The sequence below is a fragment of the Corvus brachyrhynchos genome, unplaced genomic scaffold (genome assembly GCF_000691975.1).
Source record: "Corvus brachyrhynchos isolate BGI_N302 unplaced genomic scaffold, ASM69197v1 scaffold126, whole genome shotgun sequence".
Classification (NCBI taxonomy): domain Eukaryota; kingdom Metazoa; phylum Chordata; class Aves; order Passeriformes; family Corvidae; genus Corvus; species Corvus brachyrhynchos.
The window spans coordinates 6,293,761-6,299,846 of NW_008239283.1; the positions used below are offsets into that span (position 1 = coordinate 6,293,761).

The 6,086-nt window shown below is 38.6% G+C and overlaps 1 long non-coding RNA gene across 1 annotated transcript in view; it reads right to left on the minus strand.

The window, feature by feature from the left end:
- Positions 1 to 248: 248 nt before the first annotated feature.
- The window catches only part of LOC108448169, a 21,579-nt gene continuing 15,741 nt past the window's right edge, over positions 249 to 6,086 (minus strand). Inside the window, exons 3-6 of the long non-coding RNA XR_001863965.1 lie at positions 5,973 to 6,086; positions 4,810 to 5,002; positions 1,294 to 1,349; positions 249 to 581 (exon numbers count right to left, since the gene is read on the minus strand). The exon at positions 5,973 to 6,086 is cut by the window's right edge and continues 182 nt beyond it. This is a non-coding gene — a long non-coding RNA (uncharacterized LOC108448169). The remainder of the gene's footprint in view (positions 582 to 1,293; positions 1,350 to 4,809; positions 5,003 to 5,972) is intronic.

The window sequence follows — 6,086 nt, forward strand, 5'->3', positions numbered from 1 at the left end:
TTCACCTAAGAAGGTTAAAAGAAGATGGCTCAATGGAATTGCATGGGTTGGGGAATTTTTAGACTCTCCAGTATTCCCAGTTTAATCTGTCTTGGAGAAAGCAAAATCTTTCACAGAAAAATATCGATTTGAATAAAGCTTTCAAAGAAAGTGAGATGGATAAATTAGTGATGGCACCAGTGACCATTAACTCAGTCATATTTTGTAATAATAATCTTTATTTTTATTCCAAAAAAAGAGAAGCAGCTTCAAGACAGACTGCACAAGTCTGTTGACTGCATCTTTCATCCAGCTGTCAGAAGTTCGGGTTCAAGGCGCTCCTCAAAAGCAGACACAATTGCAACTTCAACCTCCAGGTCTCATCTCCTGGGCTCTGTCTACCCAGCTATTAAATATTCATTCAGGTGTATGTTTTTCTTCTTCTTGTTTTTCAAAGAGAGCTTCAGGGGGGTCTCAAGGTCTTCATGCAGACATTGATGTAGAAACCTCACAGGTAAAATTCCAAATTCACTGCAAGGCTGAGAGCAGCAGCAAGAAGCTGCAATAGGAACAATTCCAACGCTGCAGGTGACTGGAAGTCACTGGAAGGAGAACATAAAATTTGGTGAAGAACAAGTGCCTTTGGGTGTCCTGGCTTAGCTGGTTGAGCATTGCTTTAGAAGATGGTCAGGGAAAGGTGACATGAGGTGCTACTGCTCAGAACAACCCCTCTGCTGTGGGACATGAGCCAGTACATAAAATGAGACCTTAATTAGCACTGTGGTGAATGATTATGATTGTGCTTTTATGCAGCTTACACCTAGATATGTATGCATGTGAAAAGGAAGAAAAAAATACATTGCTTATTTCCACAGAAATATACTAAAGGGAAAATTTAGGAAAGGAAATCAACATGGAATGTGTTTAAAGAAATACTGACAGAACCACGGATAGTGTACACATTTCACTGCCAAATACAATTACAGAGCAGGAAAGGTACCAGGTACGAAACAGTCAAAATCCAAGTTTCAAACATGTATTCTAGCAACAAAAATTATAATTTGAAAATTAAACTTTTTTGCCAATTGAAGCAAAGAAGGAAAAGTTTCTGGAAGGTGAGAATATATGGTTCCATGTCTGAGAACCACAAGAAATTAGAAAAACAAGTAACTAGAGGCTGAAATTAATTATTTGAGTGCTTTAGAACAGAAAAAGAGCACTTTGAAAAATGAAAACATGAATAAACAGAAGGGGAATGGGAATCAGAATAGCATTTAATGTTATTTACCAACAAATTGAAAGATTAATACCTACATTAGCCTGTACCTTGCACATGTCATCAGGTTTAGACAGCATCAGAGACAAAAGACCTGAAAACAGGGAGCATGAACAGTAAAAATAAAAAATAGCCATGACCCAGTCAAATATTCAACTCATTTTAGGGAAATTTAGACCAAACATTAATTCTTCTGGAAATGAAATGGGAAATAGATGTGCTCTAGGTGGATTTAGTATTTTGCCAGGTAGCTAGTTACAATGGCCAGTTTAAACACACAAAAAAAGCTCTGAAGATAATGGTGTACACCCTGAACTACTTTATCTTCAAGAAAAGCAGAGGAGGAAACAAATGCAAATAAGTGGGTGTTTTATTCCCCCGTACAAAGACATACAAGAGGAGACATGGGAAGATCAATGGATATCTGTGATACCGACTTTAAAAAGTCATCACAGGACCCAATTAAAGACATCTGTAAGTCTGGGTTGCATTTTTTTGTGTGAATGGGACCTGTGGAGGAGACAGGAGCATGGAAGAGGTTTAGAGGTCCCAGTCTCACCATGGCACAGTTCTGGAACAGAACCACAGTTGTGGTAAGGGGCTGGTGTTACGTTCATGCTGAAAACTGAAATTAGGCAGCCAAGCCCTGGCAGAGGTGTATGACAGGCTCTGGGTAGATCTCACAAAAATGAGGAAATCAGACATTATTCTGCCAGCTGAGATTCCACTTCTTTACAAAATAATTTACTTTAGAAGGTACAAATTAAACAGTGTATTCACTCCTCTGGGATCCGAATTTGCTGTAAACTTCTGAGGAAAGTAACTATGGACATAACTATGCATAGCTATAACTATGGACAGCATAGTAAAGACATCTGCTCAAATTCAATATGTAGCAGCAGTCAAAATTGTAAATTAGATGTTAGGCTGCATTAAGAACTGAATGGCTGTAACACAGGAAATATGGTACCATTTATAAATCTGTGAAACAGACCTGGAGACTCAGAGCTTTCGGTTTGTTCTCTTGATCTCAAACAAAGAAAAGAAAGAAAGAAAAACCAGAAATCTGAGGTGGCAACAAGGGGTCATAAGAGTTACAATGAGGAAACATTTAACATCGAAGTCCTTAGGAAGGAGGATTTAATTTCTAAAGAGGAAAAAATAAGCATGCAGGTAAAGGTAGAAACATATGCTGTGGTGGAAGCTGAAAGGGAAATCAGATATTCTTACATTGCTCTTTTGTACAGAACCATTTCTGGTATTTGAACAAGCACAGGTTTTTATAATTCTACTTGGTCTTGGAGATCGGCTAAAGCTGCTGACATGAGACCTGGAGTTTCAAATGCTTTTGGTCATTCAGTGTTTGCAGCAGGAGGTAATGTTTCAGGAAAACTTGGATTCTTCTCACTTTTAACACTTTTCACGTTTCTAGGGACATTTGCAAAAGGCTCATTTGTATAAGTTCAAAAACTCTCTTTAATTAAAAAGCCATCTTTGTGAATGCAAATGAATACATCAAAAACTCTCAGAAGTCCACACAACTAATAATTAATCTAGATTTCAAGGACTCTCTAACACTATTACATCATGAATACCTCCCTTATTCAAGAATGGGCATCCTTCTAGCAATTAAAAGAAAAATTTAGAAGATAATTAGACACAATTCTCATCACAATATTTTACACAGGTATATGATTTTGAAATTAGGTCAAGGGAGGGAGGGAAAATGGTGATTCATTACAGAGGCTCCAAGAAGCACAATTACCCCATCATAACTTTAAGTAATCTGTTTTTCTAAGTTGTCAGTGTAACAAATTACCATTGTTAATAAATTAGGAAGCCAGAGAACACCTTACAGTGTATGAGTAAACTAGGTGCAGTCTGACGTCTGTCTTTATCAAAAAAATTGTCAATAAAATTGTTGAAGAGTTTATATATTACAAAATCTGCAGGCTGTATATGGCTTATATACCATGGTCGTGGGCCGTACAGAAAAAAGATGATTACTCCATTAACGTTGCACTTGCACAACAGCAGTGACAGAATAAACCTGGGATGCCAAAGCAATTATGCCAAAATATATCAGCCCTTGCACTCCCTGAAATAATAGGGGAAGGGATGGATGTGATTTATTTTAATGGACCAGCAGAGATAATAAAGAATTGCTTAATGTCTTTCTTCACAGATTTAGATCTTTACGATAAGGTTTTTATGAAATGGAATATGTAACCCAAATAAAGTGAAATCAGATTTAATGACATTTCCTGTCAATAGCATAGTTTGGAGTTTTTTCCTTCATTCTGGGTGATGTTCACACAGCCTTTTTTTCATAAGTGTTAATAGCTACTGTACTTGGATGGTTCTCTGAGCAAACAACAGTTATTTTCTATAACTGATAGTATGGTCTGGTGGAAGACAATATCCAGTAGCTCACACAGGGCTCAGGAGTACTCATATCCCAATTCTGACACTGGTTTTGTTACTGATTTGCTGTTTGACCTTAGAAGTAGCACGGGAGGTAGTATTAAATAGGTGTTAGTAGTACCAAGAACACAGAGTTTCTCACAGCTTTAATTAATGTCTATGAAGAGCCTGAAAAAAGACCTCATGAAGCCTGGAAGGCTTTCTAGAGTATTTTTCCAAATAGAGTAATTTCCAAAGTATTATTGTTTAAATAGTCTGAAGCTTTAACAGCATTTCAAGAAAAGTTGAGTACACACAGATAACAAAATTTCATTTATGTTTTAATATTCAGAAATTTCAAATAAAAAGTTTCTAAGATGAATATTTTTATGAGCATCCAATCTAATGTGCTCATAAGCATATATTTACTGCATTTTGCCATTTTATCTGTAAACAGTGCATCAAAATTTTGGGGAAAAAATAATTTCCTGTTCTGTCTATACCTCTGATGGTCATGCTGCTGAGCATTCAAGAGATTTCAGCAGAAATTCGATAGGATGCTTTTTGTGTGAGCAGCTCAAAGATCAGTAGGGCAACCTAGTATGTGCCAAGATGAATATTAAATCTGCTAGTGCCAAGTGTCTCATTTCCCAGCACTGATCTGAAACTGTATCTGATACTTTTCTGAAGAAATCTTTTTAAATCTCTGTTGAGATCTGGTCTGGCAGCTGCGGTCAGTGAGAACATTCCCAAGTGACTTACCAGAGCTGAGTTGGTAGTGGCAGAAGCCTCATCCTTGGAAACCTTAAAGGCTAGGTTGGACAGGGCTCTGAATAACCTGTTGGAATTACAGGTGTCTCTGCTCATAGCAGGGGGCTTGGACTAGATGACCTTTAAAGGTCTCTTCCAGCCCAAACTATTCCATGGTTCTGTTTTCAAACACTTGGCAAAGACTGGCTAATTAATATTCTGAAACCCTTGGCAGCAGAGCCATTCATGTCTTTGAAGAACTAGTGCTGTTCCCCTAAAAAGAGTTTGTAGAGTAGGAATTCTTGTGCTGCTCTAGAAATCCTTCTCTCATTCATCTCTGCCTTCTCTGATATGCCCTCCAACTGATCCCTGTCAAGTCAGAGACAAAATGTTCAACCAACCTCTGTTCCCGAGCTTCTGCTTTCGAACCAAACGTACACGATTTCTGATGGGTGCTGTTTTGCCTGCTCTTGTTTTGAGAGGTTCTCTATTGAAGACCATTAACAGTGAGGAGAATACCTTCAGAGAGTACACTGGGTGTCACAGGTGGCAGGTTCTGCTGCTCAGAACTCAGCAGGCATCCAAGCTGTCAGTCTGTATGAGCACAGAAACTGAAAAAATCAGGTAGGTTTCTGGAAGTTATCGTTGTCCATTACTTCAAATGATTAATACAAGTAGTAGTATGGAAACAAACAGCTGAAACAACAGCAAGCTTCATCCCAAACACACTCAGGTTTTATGATTTGAAGGAAAAGCAAGCATTGAAGGGGATTTCACTGACATTATTCATGAGTATTTTTGTGTCTGTTTGGGATGAAGGAAATAACAGAGCAATGGGAGAAGAGGAAAACAGCAGACTCAGAAGGATGTTAGAGTCCAGAGGGCAAGCCAACAGCGTGAGTGTTCAGGACCAGTGCTGGATCAATGAGGTGATGAAGAAGTTGGTGTTGGCTGGACAAAATGTTATTGAGGCCCGAGGTGTAACAGCTGCCCTTCATTCCAGAGAGCCGTAAAGAAGCACTTACAGTCACTTATGAAACTATAGCAGTCTCCAAATCAAAGCCAAGAAACATGTCATCACCCAAAAAGCACAGGCAAGTGTCTGGCCATTGAGGAATATTTGGTAGAGTGAGGAGAGGGAAGCAGAGGACATACAGACATGGGGCAGAAGTCCAGAAAGAGAGAGTGAGATTATTCACCAGAATTCAAGATGTGGGCTGGAGGCATGGGCAAAGGACAGATCTCCTACTATTTGATTTTTTGGGTGTTCAGGAATATTAAACTTTATCAGCCTTCAAAAGTATGCAAATTTGGATGGGAGGTGCTCCCCCTGCATTCAGTTTTTCCTTCTCTCTAGAAAAATCTCTTTTTTTTGTTTTAGCCAGCTGCTTGAATCCAAAGGAGGAACCATGTGCATTATTCAGAGAAAACTCTCTGCGTGCTCATCTTTTCCATGCTCTTGATCTAACAAGGCATGCTATGAGACTGAACACAGAGGATGTAGAAATATGAATCAGCATGCTACCCCACTCTGGTATATTATAGAAGAACTGCAGAGACTCACAGTAAACTTACAGACCCACAGATAGTTATTTCACATATGTAAATCTTCTCTCTTCTTGAAAATCATGAACCTGAGCAACCTGTAGAAAGGTTCCAGTGAAGTCGGTTGCTCATT